This window comes from Silene latifolia, unplaced genomic scaffold (genome assembly GCF_048544455.1).
Source record: "Silene latifolia isolate original U9 population unplaced genomic scaffold, ASM4854445v1 scaffold_96, whole genome shotgun sequence".
Classification (NCBI taxonomy): Eukaryota; Viridiplantae; Streptophyta; class Magnoliopsida; order Caryophyllales; family Caryophyllaceae; genus Silene; species Silene latifolia.
Genome location: NW_027413827.1, coordinates 2,603,711 through 2,624,050, shown reverse-complemented (window position 1 = coordinate 2,624,050; position 20,340 = coordinate 2,603,711). Strand labels below are relative to the sequence as shown.

The window sequence follows — 20,340 nt, the reverse complement described above, 5'->3', positions numbered from 1 at the left end:
TCTAGTGTAGTTTAGATTGCATTCATTTGTTATATATGTCATAGAATTTCATTTAGTTAGAGCATGAATTCATTCATATCATTGCATTTGTACTTCAATTTCCATAAAACTTTAAAAATCCAAAAACATTTATTTCTTTTTCATCCCTACTCCTACATGTACATAGAGGATAATGTCCAAAATAAAGTGGGGGATGGGAATTTATGTTCCAAAATACATAAAAATTTGAAAAAATCAAAAACCAAAAACATCTTTTTTACTTTAGTAGTTTAGAATTGTATATACTTGTGTTTTTGTTCTCTTCTCACATAGATAAGACACTAAATTTGAGGCATTAGCAAGGGAATGTGAAGACCGCTTGGTATGATCGCTCTAATCCCTATTTCCCTTCCATTTATTTTCATTATGAGGAGGATGGGCTTACATGTCAAGGAGGATGTGGTGTATTTTGTTGTTGCGGTTTGTGTATCTATGTGTTGTTAGGAGTTGCATCTAGATTATATGGCATTTTAGTTGATAGAAGCATATGCATTAGAGTTGTATATATGTTAGTTGTATCATGGCATGTAGTTTGCATGGTAGAAAATTTTGTGAAAATGCCTATTTGGGAAGCTTGACAAGTGTATATAAGGCCCTTGTAGATAATTTTTCTCCTTGAGACTTTGTTTGCTAGAATACTATCAAGACACCCTGGGATGTGTCATACTAGTATCTCTTGTCCCCATGGTCTAAGGCCTAGTCAAGAGTGCCTTGTGTTGTGATAACTCCTTGGCTACCGTTTATTCCAAGGTGACCTTTGAAGCCATGCAACCGTTCTTACACTTCTATCATCATTTTGCCAAACAAAAAGGGAATGGGCACAAAAATATCAAATTGAGTTCAAGTACCAAATCAAAATCAAATGTTTGCAAATTGCATCAATGAAATGAGGAGCAAAAACAGACTCCTATGCTTTAATAGAAGTACCCTTGCTACAAATGGGGTTACTTTGAGAAATGTTCAAAAATGAAAAAATTGAAATTGCAAAGTATAAAAATGACAAACATCAAAAACGGCAAGAAATGTTCTCCAGTGTCAAATGTTACAAAAATGGGGGAAAAATAACACACAAGCAAACTACCATCGAGAAACTCAAAATCATCGTGATCCCTTTATCCATTGATGATCCTACTTTTGTTGCATGGTGGAGAGGGGACGACCCTTCTTCTTGTCTAGGCAAGAGGGGGAATTCCGCGATCCTACAGTGTTTTATAACACCATAAGGAATTTTCTCTTGATAAAAGCATTTAGCGATTGCGAACGAAAGTAGCCTAGTTTAACACAACTTGGAGGTGACTTGTTTCTATCCTCTTGGACATAGTAACTAGGAGAACTAGTATCTATGATGGAGTGTGTACCCTTAAATTGCTTCCCTTGTAGATGATTTCCGCCACTTCGATGAGGAAAGTAGTTATTCTTTTGTAGATGCATCCTTTAACTTGTTTTTGTGTGCTTAATGCTTGGATGCATCGCCAGTTTGGCAAGCCCCACCTTGCCTTGCAAGAAGGAGTCTTACCTCATGGATGCCTTGTTGTGAGTTGAAGGGGCGGAGTGAGACACGCTAATTGTCTCACATCGGTTATATTATTATTAGGATAGTTTAAATAAAGGTCTAGTTCTAGTCACCTCTTTACTCGGGACGAGTAAAGGTTCGGTTTGGGGATATTTTATGTGGCTCATGATTATGCACATTTAGTCCCCTAATCAACCTATTTTTGCATACTAATATAGCATTCCGTAACCATTTTATCCGTCAATTGTTTCTTATTTGCTTTCCTAGTGCATTTCACATGTCTTATAGGAAAGAAGATAATGAGGCGAAATTCCCGTCTCTCACGCATATTCGAAAGCTTAGTAATGATCTTGGATGGACTAGTATGAAGAGGAGGCAAGAATAATGACCAAGAATGATAGGAATAAGGAGTATATGGAAGCATTATAAGCAAAGAAGCAAAGGGAAAAGAGCTGCTCCTCAACCCGCTCGAGTTGGAAGCAACCCGCTCGAGTTGGCCTTCAACCCGCTCAAGTCGAGCTCAACTCGCTCGAGTTGATGCCCAGAACTGCCTCCCACGGATCCTATTGAAACGAGCAAGGCATTATTCGACACATAAGCTTATTTCCTAAATCTACCCTTTCTTAAGCTAATTTTGTACCCACTATATATACTCCATTTGTAATAATTAAGAGATTAAGTCCCCTTAGATTAGATTAAGCTCTCATTAAGAGTAGATTAGAATAGATTAGTCTTTAATCATTCCACAAATTGCACTTTAATCTTTCCTTAATTATTTCTCAAACAATCTTAGATTTAGCCTTGTATTGGAAGAATTCTTGGGTTTGTATTGGGGAATTGACAACTCTCCACAATTAATCAAAAGGGTTTCTTCTATTGTTCCTCCATTTCCTTTGTTAAATTCAAGTTGTTTACATTTGGATCTCTTGGGTATGTATTTGAAGATTAAGTGACAAGTATTCATCTTTATTCAAGGAATTCTTCGTTATTTATGTTCATCTTTACTCTCCAAGTTGGTAACATTCTTAATCCCTTTTTTATTTACTTGTTAATCTCTTGTTTATTATCTTGCTTAATCATCATATTCACTTGTGTTGTGATGTTTGACACCATTGCTAGCATAATAATCATGATGTGTAGTGAGTAGTTTCTTAGCTAGGGTTAGTGGGGGATTAGGGGAGTAATTATGGGATAAGTCTATGCTTAATGAGTTCATATGAATGCTTGCTTATTGTATTTTCAACTTATGCACATGTTATGTTTGATGAATTGCTTGATTGACAACCTAGCATGATTCTCTTATCCGTTCAACAAGACTTGTAAGACATAAACCAACTCAAGGCTTGTTAGACCATGCATATTGTTGAATAGGAAGAATTAAGTCCACTTGTAGGTGTTGTAAAGTTTTGACCGACTCGGCTCCGAGACCCAAAACTTCCTAGGAATTGTAAGATATAAACTAACTCGATCCCAAGAATAATAATTGCTTGCATCTATGTGACTCGTCTATGCTACCTTACCATGATTCCCCTATGATCCCATGATTCCCTAGTGTTGTTAATCATTTGTTCACATCCTTGTTTTTATTGTTTGTTTTACCTTTTATTTCTTTTTATTGCTTTCATTAGTTTAGAATCACCAACTCAAACCAATTGTGACAAACCTAGTGCAACTACAATTAGTTTGAACAATTTGAGTACCCCCGTCCTTTGGGTTCGACCTAGACTTGCTTGCTATGCTAGTAGTTGGGTATAAATGTGTTTGATGGCGGACAACGACCCCTCGCATCAGATTTGCAAGTATTGTTTGCATGACTCGGAATAATTACTATTATGTTATTAATATTCGTTGTCGGATTTGCAAGTTTGGAAAGTATAGTTTACAAATAAAAATGTAGATATATGTGTTTAACCGTTCTATCACCGTATTCGAATTAAATCGACATGGTATTTATTTTAACCAAGGTTGATATCCAATATGGTCAAGACAAGGATGAAAATAAAATGAAATAAAAGAGAGATTGTTTGATATGAACTAAATAAGTTAAGTTCATTCATTTGTAATTAGTCAATATAAATCATCGTACTCCGATTAAACCGACATGGTATAAGGAACCAAGGATGATTATGAATTATGACTAATATGGTTTTTTGGAAATGTAAAAAAATGAATAAAAGGCTTTAAAATACCCTTTAAAATGTAATTATTCAAATATTATCACCGAGTCACAAATTAAACCGTCATGTTACAAGGAACCAAGGGTGAATATGATTTATGGTTATTAAAGGTTTGAAATATTTGAAATGGTAAAAACCGATTTCAAATAAGAAATGAAAATAGAGGAAAGGCGAACTCAAACACATTTGAGTTCTGACCTGGGGTGCCAGATGAGGCGCGAGCCACCTAGTTGTGACTAGGAGTTTTTTCCTCAGGTCAAAACCCGGTTTTGGCTCAATCAATCCATATTTTGGATCATGTTATGCATTGTTCATGCATATAAATTCATAAAAACAGTAAAGGCACGAAATAAGTGAGTTGTTTACACCTTCAAACTTACATGTTATGAAATTTGTGAGGTAGACGACTTTAGAGACGGTTTTTTCGTTATGCGATTACTCGGTATCAAAAGAAGTTTAAAAGAGTGCCTTAAAAAGGATTTTGTTTTGAAAATGTGTTGAAAATATGTTGTTGAAAAACATGTTGATTAATGTGTTGAGTTGGTCGAATGGGTCAGTTGAATGCATGGCGACGGTACCAAACAAATGTGTAAGGCTTGTGTTTTTAATCGGTAGGTCGAAAACACGCGTCGATTTGTGACTTAGGAAGTCGAGTCTAGAATTTTAAGGAAGATGTGACGCGGCGGACGCTCGCTTACCCTAGAGAGGTGCATATGAGGGGGTATTTATAGAGGATTATGAGGTGGTAGATCGGTTGAGTTTGCTTGGAGGCTAAGGAGGAGGCCTAAAGAGGCGCGAGCCACCTAGTGATACAAAGGGGTGTCTTGTCCTTTTCAATTTGGACGTGGCCTTTGCTCTATCTATTGTTTGGTTGGTTTGATTTGTGGTATTCAAATAAGATATCGTGTAACAATATGATCATCTAATAAGATGGTATTTGGGTGTTATTTGGGGTAGGTATTTTGTGTGTGACTCGAGTTTGACTCGTGTTGAGTCGGGATTTGAATTTTGAGTCGGGTTTTGGCCCGATGTCGGTTTTGACTCTTATTAGTGTCATTTTAATGCAAATGATGTGATAAAGCCATTCATGGCATTATTATTGACATTCGAGATTCGGGTTGACTTAGATTGACTCGGGTTGTGGGTTTCTGAGTCGGTTTTGGGTCCGAAGACTGTGTTAACTCTTAATAGTGTTGTTTTAATGCAAATGAAGTTAGAAAACCATTTTTGAAATCATTTTTCATAACCTATTAATGCATTAAACCGTCTTATGTATAGCCAATCCATGCAAGCATATCAAAAACACGTTGTAGTCCGATCATCATCGGGTGGTTTTTGAAAGGTGCAGATAGTGGGTATCTACACCTAGGAGAAACCATCAAGCTTTGCTCTTTGACTCCGACCCCGGAAGGCTTTTTAGAGCCTTAAGGAATATGTCCATCGCAAGGGTTGGAACCTCTTCTCAAGCAACTTCGGGCCAAGCAAACTCACCCACCCAACCTCTAATTGAAACCACAACTCAACAACAACCAAAAAACACCATTTATCCTCTACTAGAAAACCCATTCTACGATCTCCAAATTCCCACAAATACACCACCTCAATCACCACCTCTAAATATACCAATTCCACGACCACAAATGGCAGATCTAAGGGATCACAACCGCCCAAACCCGGATGACTCTTCTTCGCCAATCAACTTTGGTACTTTGGCTCCTACTAACTTCGAGATTCATCCCGCCTAATTCGGGTTGATAGAGAGACACATCTTATCGGCAATATTGATGAAGATGCCCATGCTCATCTTCGGAAGTTCAAGAGCAAAGTATAGATGATCAAAAGAAATGGAGTCTCTGAGGACACATTGAGGCTTATGTTGTTTCCATTTTCCTTAAGAGATAAAGCAGACCGGTGGTTGAACATTCACCCCCCAAATACCTTCACAACTTGGGATGCCTTGGCCAAAGGCTTTCCTAACCAAGTATTATCCTTCTTCAAGGACCGCTATGCTCCGGAATGAGATCCATATATTCTAACAAGAAGATGGGGAGTCCTTGGGTGAAGCGTGAGATAGATACCAAGACTTGATTGCTTGTTGTCCTCACCATGGAATCCCGTCTTAGTACATTACCCAAACCTTCTTCCAAACTTTGTTACCAAGAACCAAAGAAATGGTGAATGCCTCCGCGGGTGGAGGATTCGATCATCTAGGGGATGGAGAGGAATCAACCCTTATAAAAAACATGGTTGATTCGGAATTTAACTATGGGTCGAGGGGTAACATGTTGAGAAGAAATAGCCGCTATCCACAAGAGAACTCTTCTAGCTCAAATGCTGAGACCAATGCCAAACTCGATCGTCTTACAAAGAAATTCGACCAAATGCAAAGAAATCACACTACAACAATTCCTATCTCTAATGACGTTTATGTAGTGGCAAAAATTAAAATGCCACCATAGTTATACTTAAGGTGGCATTTAATTTGGCAAATGTTGGTCACTCGTTTGCCGCCCTCACATAATTCATTCCACTCTTTATTTGACTACCGCTTCCAAATAAAACAAAGACTCCTATTTACTTTGTCCAAAATACAGAAAACCCTAACTTCAGATCCGATCGCTTCTTTCACCCATTTCCCGCAGGTTTGCTCTTCCCTTATTCCTCTTTTTTAATGATCAATAATATCCTTCTAATTCATTTGTCAATTTGTTTGATTTCATTTGTTACCCATTAATTTTTTGTCAATTTCTGATTTTATTTGTTACCCATTTATTCTTTGTCAATTTCCAGAAATTACTTCTTTTTTTCGTTTTTTAACTGATTTAATTTGTTTGATTGTTTGATACTTATATGTATTATGCTTAATACTGGTAGTGCTCAAGATCCGGATGATTTGAATTTTTTGATTAATTTTTTCTTAAAACGGTGTTTAAGTTTAGACCTCTCATAGTCCCTCTTTTCATTTTTACATTATTCAAATCGATTGTGAGTACCTCTTAACTTAAGATCGTCTTAAACTAAGACTTTGTATCACTTTTGTTCTTATCCTATCTTTTTGTCCCTTTCTTGTTTATGGAGTCTTTCAATATTGCTTTTTGGGTTTGGGCTAAATTGCCAAAGAAAGCTGTTTACGGGTGGTTTTAAGTATTTGTGTATGTAAGCTAATTAGGTTTTCGGAATATAGGTAGTATGGTTCTTAGTTTGGTGGTATGGAGTATCTTATTTTTGGGTCGATTTATGATCGATTCTTGTCTTTTGTATTTATTTGAAGTGTTATGAATCGAACTTTAATGATATATGAAGTTCAGTTCTCTTACTAGTTTACTGTGTTTCTCTGTTTTTCTGCTGGCGAATTAGTACATGGCTTTTGTTTATCTGGTTCACTTTATACTACTTGCTCGATTTTATCAAACTTTTCTACCCCGATGTGATGCTTGTTAGTTGTGATTTCTGGGTATGCTGACCAGTGAACGTTTCAACAGTTATCCTTTCTAGAGTATAAGCATACTTACTGCATTCCTGCAGTTAATAGCTAACCAAAAGGTAAATGAAAGTAGTGCTTGCACTTCCGTCAGATGGAGATATATAGTACTTTCAGTTCTTTCTTTATTATGACTAGATAACTAGTTTTCAAACTTTTAGATCATTGATACTAATATAAGTTTAGACTACCTTCTGATTAAGTGTTACTGGATTGAGTTGATACTCATCTAAGCTTTTGTAATGACAAATTTTAATTTCAATATTATATGCTATTATTTTATAAGTTGTCCTTTTTTTATTAGTTACATTTTATTTTATTCATAAAAAATACTAAATAGCCAAAAGGATTTAAAATTTAAAAAAGAAAAAAAAAACAATGGCACGTGTTTCAATAAATAACAAATTTTATAAAGGAAAAAGGGCGGATCTTGAAATTCGTACAAAGGGATTAGGTGGCGTTTATGTAGCTATTTACCAGCATTTAAATAAATGCCACCAGGAACTTTTAGCGACATTGCATCTAGCGGCATTTGGTCAAATGCTGCAACTGTCTCTCGCGGCATTAACATATGCCGCCTAAAGCAAAATTAAACGCCATTAAAGATGTGCATTGTTGTAGTGTCAAGTGCATCAAGCTAGTGCCTCCCATGATCCACCCACGGAAAAGGTCATTCCAAATTCTTTTTGTGAATTATGTGGAGGAAACAAACATACTTTTGATGTATGTACCAATAATGCTTACAATGTGGGATACGATGATAATGTTCAAGATGTCAACGCTTTTCAAACCTACAACAACAACAACATGAGGCCACCAAGGCCACCCTACAACAACCCAAATGTCTACAATCCAAACTCCGATTACTATCATCCAGGTTTGAAGAATCACCCCAATTTTAGCTATAAAAGTACCTATGTCCAAAACCCGCAACACCTCCAACCACAAGGGAAAAACAACAACCCACCCGGGTTTTCTGAACCTAGGGGTGGAGTCCAAAGTAAAAGAAACAATTTTGGGAACAAAACCAATGGGCACACAACAACCAAAACCAAAATTTTGGAAATCAACCTCAAAGGTACCAAGTTTTTGGGGGCAACCAAAGCAATCAAGGCTTCTATCAAGGGGACCAAATAAATCAAGCTAATCAAGGATTTGGCCAAGGTTTCCAAGAACAAGGCCAAGGGTCAAATTTCAACAACCAATGGCTTAAGTGGAACTATCACGGGGGACACAACTACAACAATCAAGGTCCCAACGCCCGATACGACTATGGGTTCCCTTTACCCTTGACCAACCAACCACATCAAGAGCCATCTATGGAGTCTCAATTTAGTGAATTGATAAAAGTGGTGAAGAATATGCAAATATCTCACCACCAAGACATGACTAACTTCAAGTAGGACATGGAGGCTACAATGGCATCTCAAGCACTTTCAAACCCTCAAAGGCCGCCGGGTGGCTTTCTTGCCCAAGGCCAAAGCTCAAAAGACGCCTCCGCAAATCATCAAGCGCACGCGGTAGTCTTAAGGAGTGGGGTTGAGCTTCAAGACCCTTACAAGGACCTTGAAATTGAAGTGGATTCGGATCCCAAGAGGAAACAGTTGGTGATGAATGGTGGTGGGGAAAGCCCACCAATGACTCCATCGGCAAGGGTTATTGAGGCCACGAAGGAAAAGATTACAAGTGAGGGAACATCAAAGGGAAAAGCTCCTCTAGAGAGCAATGAGAATGTTAAGACCTCCCCTATGAAGAGGAGGTGGGTTAATAGGTCCTTCTTCAACCTTATACTAAGGTAACAAGCATGCCCACTTTTCCCAAGGTATCCTCTAATTCCCAACTTGTCACTAGAATTCCCTATCCTACAAGAGCTTTAAAGTCTAGGGAAAACTTCAAGTATACAAAGTTTTGTGAAATGTTGGAAAAACATGAAGTGACCCTACCCTTTACTGAAGTCATATTGAAAATGCCAAGCTATTCCAAGTTTTTAAAAGATATCTTGACCAAGAAGAGGATCTTGGGTGACCAACAAATGATGGCTATGAAGGAAGATTGTAGTGCTCTACTCCTAAACAAAATGCCACATAAACTTGGTGAACCGGGGAGCTTCTCCATTCCTTGTGTGGTTGGTGGTCTTCCAATATCAAGAGCTTTGTGTGATGTAGGGGCTAGTGTAAGTGTGCTTCCCTTAAAAGTTGCCAAGAAAATTGGTATTTGTGATTTAATTCCGATAAATATGACTCTCTAATTGGCGGATAGGTCCGTCAAACGCCCCTTAGGGTGCTTGAGGATGTACCCGTCAAAGTTAGAAAGTATTTAATCCTTGCCGACATTGTCGTCCTCGACATCCTGGAGGATAGCCACACCCCCATCATCCTATGTAGGCCATTCTTGGCTACCGGAGGAGTTTTAATTGATGTTAGAGATGGGCGGCTAACCTTTAGCATCGAGGGTGACAAGGTTGAATTTCACCTTCCTAATATGGTGAAAGGTCCAAAGTTCAACCAAGCTTGCACGGTTGAAGTCATTGCGGAAGTGGTTAAAGAGGTGGCAAAGGAAGAGTCGGAGATGAAGGAAGCGTTTAAAATTTCCCTCCATGATGAAGAAATGAAGGAAGACCATGAGGTTGATGATGAGCTCTTGAAGAAAGTTGAGGGATTGCTCCCTCAAAGGTACAACTCAAAACCCTACCTCCCTCACTTAAGTATGCCTTTTTAGGTGAGGGAGAGACTTATCCGGTGATAATCAATGCTAATTTTAGCGAGGTCCAAGAACAAAAACTTTTGAAGGTTCTTAAGACTCACAAGGCCTCTCTGGGATATAGCATTGAGGATATCAAGGGACTAAGTCCTAATTTGTGTATGCATCATATTAACCTTGAGGAGGAGAGCCGGCCATGGGTTGAGGGTCAACGAAGGTTGAACCACAAAATGGCCGAGGTGATCAAGAATGAAGTCTTAAAACTACTTGAAGTGGGGATCATCTATGAAATAACCGATAGTAAATGGGTGAGCCCCGTTCATGTGGTTCCCAAAAAGGGTGGCGTGACCATGGTAGAGCAAGCGGACGGAATTTGTGTGCCTACACGCCCGGTCATCGGGTGGCGTATGTGTATCGATTATCGAAAGGTGAGCAAGCGGACGGAATTTGTGTGCCTACACGCCCGGTCATCGGGAGGCGTATGTGTATCGATTATCGAAAGGTAAACTCCGCGACCCAAAGAGTATTCCCCCATCCCTTTTATTGACCAAATACTTGAAAGGTTGTCGGGACACGCGTACTATTGTTTTTTGGATGGATATTCCGGGTTTTTCCAAGTACCAATTAACCCGGAAGACCAAGAAAAAACGACTTTCACGTGTCCTGTTGGTTTATATTGTAACACCCCCATCTACCAAGGAGCCTTAACAAGATCTTCACTAGCAGATAAAGGCATTACCATCTCGGTTGCCCGAGGAATAGTAAATATCATAACGTCAATAAAAGAAAAATTATATTTATTACAAATTTAACTCAATAAAAGAAAAGGGTACAACTGATAACAACAACTATCAACTATGGTGATACTATCAATGCCATGACTCAGTGATAAACTCGTCCCTTCAAGGCACCCAGCTAAGGTCCACATATCAACACCTGCGAAGACTGACTGCTCACCATAATGGTTCATCGTAGACACAAGACAAGGAGAAATACAGACAACACCACACAAGGTCAGTAACTGAAGAAATACAAAACACAAAGTACGTCAAACACTAACCCAACTCCACCTCCAACCACCCATCAATCATCCAACTACCCGAAGGTAACGTCCTGCCAGAATATCCATCACAACAGATATTCCACACCGCCAGTGAGAGACCGCAGTCTTTCCCACCTAAGCCCCGCTCATCTCCACTGAGCGCATAACCCATGTCCATTAATGTGCACATCCCCCTTGTGGCGGGAACCAAAAGGGGTGAATCAAGGGCGTGGAGCCATTCCCGAGGTGACTCCACTAAGCCGAGGATGCACCTCGCGAACTACAGGCCAATTAACAACAACCAACCACAATATCAATGTAACCAAAACCCATACCAACTAAAAACACAACCAACATACTAACAATCAACAGTACTGAGTAGGAAAACCTACCTTTAGCAATCGACATCAACACCGCATACAACCATCCATATGATGACAAGCAATCCCCATTACCACCTATTACAAACAGTATGGTAAACCCTATTACTAACAAACACAACCACAAACAAAACTAAGGAAGACGATGATGATGATGACTTACTTATGCTCGGCGTTCCGTCGACAAGACTGCTACCCGACTCGTGCCTCCCATCCTATGGTGCCTCCAATTATAATAGGGGTCCAAAGATGAAGGTTGGTGAAGGAGAGAAAGGTGTCGACGATTAGGTTTAGGAAGAATTGAAATGAAAACTGATTTTGGGTTCACGACTTCACGATTTATATATTACCGCTGAACTCAACTTACTCGATCAAGTATGGAACTTACTCGATCGAGTGGCCTCTACTCGATCGAGTCACTGGGCTACTCGATCGAGTAGCCTACGCTAGATCGAGCTTCCTACTACCAAAGGTTATCATAATGTAAGATCGAACTAATAAGGTTTTCAGAGGTCTAGACATGTGTCTAAGGTCAGTCAACGGCGGTCAACGGGTCTTTAACGGGGCGGGTATTATATATATGTTTACCTTAGGATGCCATTCGGGTTGTGTAATGCACCCGGCACCTTTCAAAGGTGCATGATGGCTATCTTTGCGGATTTTCTTGAAAAGTGCATGGAAGTCTTCATGGATGACTTTAGTTTCCATGGAGACTCATTTGATCATGGATTGGTTAACCTCTCTAATGTCTTGAGACGGTGTGAGGAGCACAACTTGGTCCTCAATTGGAAAAAATGCCACTTTATGGTGGAAGAGGGAGTTGTACTTTGCCATATTGTCTCCAAGAGAGGGATTGAAGTTGATGGTGCTAAAGTATCGGTCATAGAAAACTTGTCACCTCCCACAAATGTGAAAGGGGTGAGGAGTTTTCTAGGACATGCCGGCTTTTATAGGCGATTCATAAAAGATTTTTCAAAGATAGCAAAACCATTGACTTCACTCCTTCTCAACGACGCCCCCATTGTATTTGATGATGTTTGCCTTGAGTCCTTTGATAGCTTAAAGCTTGCTCTCACCACGGCTCCAATCATCCGGGCTCTGGATTGGAGTCTCACATTTGAAGTAATGTGTGATGCATCGGATTATGCCGTGGGAGCGGTACTTGGTCAAGTAGTTGACAAGAAACATCACGTCATCTACTATTCTAACAAGATTTTGGACCAAGCTCAAAGCAATAATTCAACAACGGAGAAAGAGATGCTAGCTATAGTTCATGCCATTGAGAAGTTCCGGCAATATCTTGTGGGGTCCAAGGTGGTGGTTTACACCGACCACACCGCCTTGAGACAACTAATGGTCAAGAAGGATTCCAAGCCTAGACTATTGATATGGGTTCTATTGCTTCAAGAATTCGATCTAGAAATAAGAGACAAAGCCGGGGCCGAAAATGTTGCGGCCGATCATTTGTCAAGGCTTACGGTGGATGACCATGGGATAATTGATAAGAGCGGACCGATCGATGAATGGTTAAGAGAAGATGCATTAATGAAAGTGAGTGACAAAGTGACATGGTTTACCGATTTGGCAAACTACTTGGTTAGTGGGTTCATTCCCGATGAAATGGAAGCTAGGGAAAGAAGAAAATTGAAGCATGATGTAAAGAGATACTTTTGGGAAGATCCTCACTTGTTCCGGAAGTGTGGGGATGACATGTTTAGAAGGTGTGTGTCCAAAAAAGAAGGACTTGAGATTGTTGATAGGCTACATAACCCGGCCTACGGTGAACACTTGGCTACTTCAAGAACCATTGCCAAAGTATTACAAGGCGGGTTTTATTGGCCTTCTATGTTTAAGGACATTCACATGGTGGTGAAATCGTGTGATTCATGTCAAAGGACCGGAAATATCTGGAAACGAAATGAGATGCCACTCACTAACATCTTGGAGATCAAGCTTTTTTATTGTTGGGACATAGATTTTATGGGCCCTTTTCCAAACTCTTGCGGAAATGAGTACATCCTAGTTGAGGTGGACTATGTGTCCAAATGGATTGAGGCGGTGGCTTCACCAACAAATGATAGTAAGAGCACATTTAAGGTTTTGATAGAAACACATGGGGTGCGGCACAAAACCCCCATTGCCTACCACCCTTAAACGAGTGGGCAAGTGGAGGTCTCTAACCGCCAAATCAAATCTATTTTGGAGAAAGTTACCAATAAATGTCGCAAGGATTGGTCTAAAAAGCTACCGGATGTATTATGGGCCTTGAGAACGGCATTCAAGACACCTCTTGGCACCACACCCTACAAATTTTTTTATGGGATGGCTTGCCACTTGCTGATGGATCTAGAATATAAAGCATGGTGGGACTTGAAGGAAATAAACTTTGTCATCGACTCGGCCGGTGCAATATGGTTTCTCCAAATAAATGAGCTTGAAGAGTTGAGGAAGGAAGCATATGAAAGCTCTAAAAATCTACAAGGACCAAACAAAGAAATGACATGATGCCATGGTTGTCAACAAGGATGTGAGTGTAGGACCCCTAGTGCTGCTCCTTTTTAATTTGAAAGTCAAGGTATTTCCGGGAAAGCTCCGATCACGTTGGTCGGGGCACTTCAAAGTAACACATATCTCCCCTTGTGGTGCATTTGAGCTATGGAGCGAGGACGATGGAAGCTTCAAAGTCAATGGCTAAATGGTGAAGCGATACTATAATGAAGATGAGAAAGGGGCGATTGAAGTGCTCTACCTCGGGGACCCCCTCCCTGAGGAGGAGTCGGATTGAAAACAAATTCAAGATGATAGGTTTGGTGGAGTTTCATAAGAACCACCATTTTTTGTACATATTGCATGCATCTTAGTTAGTGTTAAAAGGATTTGGATTTTGAAGTCAACTTGTGAAAGATTAGATGTTGAGTCGGTTTGAAAGTGGGAAGCACGCATTCCGAGGCTAGCAAGAAGTCGGGATTTGAAATAGGAAACTGTCGAAGAAAATACGAAGCATAGGTGTCCCAGCCGGCTCATAGGCGGACGGTGCCCTAGCCGGCTGGGAACCTCCTGACTATGAAATTGAAGTTTGAGGAAAACAAGAAGTATAGGGACTCCCAGCCGGGGTCCCGGTAGCAGGTCCCCTGACCGGCTAGGAAGTTCCTGTTGGAGTGAGTGTCCTCCACAATAATGCGTTTACTTTATAAATCTCATTAAAGGAATATAACCGGGATATTTATTATTAATACTCGTCAGCTGATCGTCGTTCATCGGTAACGATTGGCCGACTAGGGTTTGGCGTTACTGTCGTATGACGACGGTGGTCAGCTGATCCCTTACAGTCACACATATAGGAGGTAACCCCAATATATATACTAATTGTTTATATGAGATATGATTAATTAGTCCCTTATATGTGATGACTTTTATAACTCAAGTGAATTATATTTTGATGATGAGTTAAGAACTCGGGCGAAAGAAATTTATTATCAATTATTTGATGATCGAATAATAAATGTTGAGATGAAATATAGTACTTAATAGTTAATTTACTATATTAATACGGTGTATATATATTTTGAGGCGGAGGTAATTTAGCTAATTATAATTACAAGGAGTTGTAAAAATTAGCTAAATGGGTTTCATAAGACACATTTTATATTGATAAAATGATAAATGGTCACTTAAGAGTCGAGTGTATAGTATTCACTAATTTGTATTATTTAAGTGTTCAATAATCAAATTAATATTTAATTATATAAGATAATTAAATATAGGACTTATATGCATTTGTGGGACAAATGTCAAAAGTTAAAATAAGACCCATATGATATGTTTGGACCGGTCATATAAGTAGTGTTTAACACACTTTTATTTACCAAACACTCAACCTAAGCACATGGTATGTTTTGGTTGATTTCTTTACATTTGACCTCTTATATATACCCCACCCTTTGATCATTAGTGAGATGAAAATTTTAGACAAAAATTTGCCCATAAAAGACCCTTTTGGCCGTGTAACATGTAAGAAAAAGTGGAACCTTTTTCCATCATTTTCTTCATCGTCTTGATCAAAAGTTGATCAAAATTTCATCAAAATAAAATCACAAATGATAATATTTACCAAGTATTATAAGTAGTAATAATACATAAATATTATTAAGGGCTTTCAACTAGTATTTTTCTAGTCTAATTTATATTAGTAGTATTGGGGTTAGTCTTGGGTGCCACCATAGGAGGTACTCTACTATGAGTAGTAGGAAGAAGGAGGATCTTCCATTCATATTTAGCTCAAGAACAACAAAGGAGGAGTCTTTTGTTGTGCCCATAATTTCCTACTAGCAATGTAAGGAAAATTACTTTTACTCATTTTTGCCATTATAATCTCATGCATGTAACTAGATCATGCATATACTAAATTAACATGTAATTTAGTTACTAATTAGAGAGTCTAATTAGGGGTCTAGCACCTTCAAGTGGTATCAGAGTTCAGTCGTTGCATGCATGTTGATTTTCGACCATTTTATCGAGTTATAAGATGACTTAATAAAATCGTAATTCTTGTGTATAAATATGTTTGGCACAAAAATTAGGGTTGCATGTATACATTCTGACCTAAAAATGGTTTTGGTCAAATTTGGTTAATTATGGAATTTTATTGCTAATTAATAGATTTTTCCGTCTTAAGACCGTCTTAATATGCATAAAATTGGTTAATAGTTAACTAAAAATATTTGGATGTTAATTCTGGCCATGAAATTTTAATATATTCTCACATACATGGATTAATTAGAGTAAGTAAAAATTAGAAAATTAATTTGATTAATTTTGCATGATTATTGATTTTTAATAGTTAAATATCAGTAAAATGTGATTATATTGGTTAAATATTGTTAAAATATAATTTTTGGCATGAAAAATTTATCTAAGGTTACTGGCATGTAGTATACATTATATGTAAACTTATAAAATTAATTTAATTAATTTTTGCATGTTTATTGGTTTTTATGCAATAAAATCAATAATATGTAACCATAATTTTCTCAAATTCAAATCGAAATTTTTTGATAAAATTTTTTACATTTTAAGGTTCTGTAAAATGTTGCAAAATACTAAATTATTTGGTATTTTTTAGAATTTTTATATTTAATTTATAATAATATCGTAAAAGTTGCAAAAATCGTGTTTAAAATTGTGTATTTGATACAAAATAATTTTTTGGACAAAATTTTTAAAATTTAGAGTTACTGGAAATGTTCCAGTATAAAAAAAAATTATTTTTAAAATTTTCATAATTTTATTATTTTGTTTGGATTTATTTCATAAAAGTTATGATTAAATATGTTTTAATTAGCAATTTTTCATAAAAGGTTATGAAATCGTCAAGAAATTAGTGAAGACTAATTTTTGAGTCTCAAAACAGGTTGGGAAGCCATCTTGTGCTTAAATTTGATTTAAGTACTAATTTGTAATTTTAATGGTTAAAAATCACTTAATTAACCAAAATTACGAGCTTAATATCAATATCATGGTTTATAGGGCGATTTGGCATTTTAGGGCATGTTTAAATATGATTGTTATTCGCATTTTTTTAAAAATAAATGTCATTTAAATTTATGTAATTTATTAATGTAATTTGTCTAGTATGGCCTAGTTAGTTTAATTGGTATTTCCCGTAATGTAAGGGAATACCGATTTGGTTTGTAGTTATTTGCGATCTCGTATCGCTGTTTTGTAATATTAATAGATTTATTTTTATTTTTATTGTTATTTTACAAATGTATAATAGGAATTGCTATGTAGTTCATTTTTATACTTGTAACTATTTATTACAAATATTGGCGGGGTCCTAAAGACGGTGCCTTTCGGAAAGGAGTTCCGATGAAGACCGAAGTTTCCAAAAGACCAAGCTAGATTGGAAGGCGTTCCAATGATGTTCAAGGGACCAAGGAGTTGGTTTCCGAAGTTGTAATAGTTAATTAGATTAACTAAATTAAGAGGCAGTACTAGGATTTGTTATTACATTTTTAAATGCATTCATGCCAAATCGCCATTACATGCATTTTATTCGTTTTTCGAATGTTGTCAATTAAAATTATCGAGAATTCGCCATTTTAGTTCACTTAAAGGGAATTGATAATAAATTGACAAGATCTCTCACATTGTTTAAATATTCAGACTAGCCCTTCCAATTAGTAACACCTATGAATCCCTTCTTTATTAGGGGGTAGGTACGGCTCACCGTGGTGTTCCTTTTTTACGTTGGGAAAGTAGATTAATAAATGTCATTACACATAAAAGTTGGTTGGACTCGACGGAATTACAAGATTGGTATGTCTGGCTTCACCGGGCCCAGTTTTGTGTTCCGGGGCTAGGAGATGGATTTACTTGAAATCTGTCGACCGAGAGTTCTAAATGTAGAATCAGTCAAAGGGTTGACTCACCGAATTTATTTAGATCTCGTATGTCTGGCGTCACCGGGCCGAGGTTTATTTAGAGACGGATCTCGGGATCATTTATATAGTTCAGGTGAGGGATAATTATATAAATGCGTATTTAACTTGATAAAATTGTTTTTCAAGTATTTGTTTACGATGAATGTTATATTTCCCACTTACTTCATTTTTTTTACTATTTTTTATATCGCGCAATGGTTAGTATTCAATTCGCTCCTCAATCTATAGAATCGATAATCCATTATACATGAAAATAGTTTTCTAAAAGTATTCGGTAACTTAAATTTTCGATTATTCGTTTTTTTTTCTCCGTTTTACCACCATAGCTAATGACAATAATTTGCAATTCTTTTAATCCTCATATTGTCCGTTGTAAGGGTCTCTTGTAAAGAGTACAAACGGGATATTTGCTTAGTTAAAAGTGTTTTGATTTTGCAATATCATTTTATTTACAACAACGATACTACAATCTTTTTGCTCTTGAGATAAATGGTTACACATACTTAAATTGTTTAAGTACGTAAAAACGTTGGAACGAATTGGTAATATGATTTGTTTGAAAGCATGATTAACCAATTACCACATTCACTTCAGAAAGTTTCTTAGAAGTGAGTGGGAGCTTTAAGAGGGATGTGTATATCTTAATAGTTAAGATTAGGACGAGTTTCAAGAAGGAATTTGGTTTGGTTAAAGAATTGGCTCAAAGCAAAGGTTAATGCTAAGCTATTGTGAATAGCAACACCAAACCTTCGTGCGATGCCAATCCAGACCAAACTTGTTGCTATTTTAAATATGTATGACATTAGTAGAGATAATACCCCTAACTTTTTGGAGAATAAGAAAGTTGGGTGTGTGACACCTAAAAGGTTCCTTCTTCTCTAGATATCTAAATGATTGATATTATTTATACTTGTACCACTTCATCAATATTTGATATCGATAGTGGTTATCATAATTATATTTGGCACATGGGATGATAATCGTGTGGCGATTAGCCTTAAAATAATGTCAACCTGTACATAGGAAATGGAACCAGAGTAGTTGTCATTTGATTATGAGACATATAAATGATATTATGTCACTACTATAGATACAGGTTATAACAACGGTTAAAAACCGTTGTTATTTTAAAAAGCGAACGTTGTTAAAGCGTCCGTTGTAAAAGGTTTTAACAACGGTTGGTTTTCTTAAGGAACCCGTTGTTAAAACTATTAACAACGGTTTTAAGAATAAAAACCCGTTGTGGAAAGTGTGACTCAATTTTGGGGGGAAAGTTATAACAACGGTTGTAATATACAAAACCGTTGTTATAACTAAAGACAACAGTTTTTTAATAAATAACCGTTGTTGTTTGTTCTTTAAAAAAAAAAAAATTAAATTAAATATTACTAGATGCATGCATAATTACGGCCCGTTATAATTCCGATGCATGCATTATTACTGCCATCACTATGCATATGAACGGACAATATGGAATGAGAAGGGTTAGTAATAAGATTTGAAGCAGCATTGAGAGATATGATGATGATTATGGCACAACTTCCTAACATATATATTAATTAAAAAACAACTCAACCCACACATTGCTTAGTATAAATACATTCATTATCTCAACTAACATTTCCATTATCTCAATATATACATCTCCAAACCCTAACTGCTAAAACAAACTCCAAATAAATTAACCCTACTTAATCTTTCAAAACAAACTCCAAACTCCAACAAAATGAATGATATCATCCTTAAGACTCTTACTATGATCGAGAACAACAACAGTTTCATCCGCCGGTTGCTCCACATTGAGGAAAGTTTCAGGAGCTACCTTGCGGATGCTCGATCCATTCTGAAGGACGCCAAAGAAGATGGCTTGATGGAGCAGCAGCAGTTGCAGCTATATGACGATATAGCAACTGCTGAACGGAACCTCCAAATAGCCAAGGAGGAGAGGACGGATATCATAGAGGAGAATAAGACCCTCTATGAAAATATAAGAATTGCATTTTTATTAATGTAATTTTTTTTTTAATTTATGTATTTATTATATATATATATATATATATATATATATATATATATATATATTAATTATGTTTATCATGCATTCCTCTCTATCATCTTCCTTCATCTTTGTTTTAGTTTATTTAATTTGTTTTACTAGCTAATTAAGCGAATAATACTTAAAGAAATAACATAATGGTCGATAAAAACTAACACATACACATGCAAATGAAATAATTAGAAAAAGAAAATAATGACGATGAAAGACGATGAAACCAACAATGACGGCGAGATTTACCTGATAATTAGACGATGAAATCAACAATGATGGCGAGAAGATAAAGAGACGATGAGAAAGAGAGAAAGAGAGAAAGAGACGATGAGAAAGTGTGTTTTGTGTTTGTGTTTGTGTTTGTGTTTGTGTTTGTGTTTGTGTTTGTGTTTGTGTTTGTGTTTGTGTTTGTCTGCTGGGTTTGTGTTTGTGTATTAAGGTTTGTGTTTTGTGGCTGTAGCAGACTTGTGTTTGTGTGGTTTATAGTATGGAAGGTATTGACAACGGTTATTAAA

The 20,340-nt window shown here is 37.1% G+C and overlaps 1 long non-coding RNA gene and 1 other non-coding gene across 2 annotated transcripts; one reads left to right on the top strand and one right to left on the bottom strand.

Moving 5' to 3' along the window:
- Positions 1 to 5,735: 5,735 nt before the first annotated feature.
- LOC141640687 (small nucleolar RNA R71) lies at positions 5,736 to 5,842 on the bottom strand. Its single transcript, XR_012543124.1, has one exon. It is a non-coding gene; the product is annotated as a small nucleolar RNA R71 (small nucleolar RNA).
- A 9,466-nt stretch (positions 5,843 to 15,308) lies between these two features.
- Positions 15,309 to 17,479, top strand: LOC141640669 (uncharacterized). Its single transcript, XR_012543108.1, has 2 exons — positions 15,309 to 15,665; positions 16,743 to 17,479. It is a non-coding gene; the product is annotated as an uncharacterized LOC141640669 (long non-coding RNA).
- Positions 17,480 to 20,340: the final 2,861 nt, after the last annotated feature.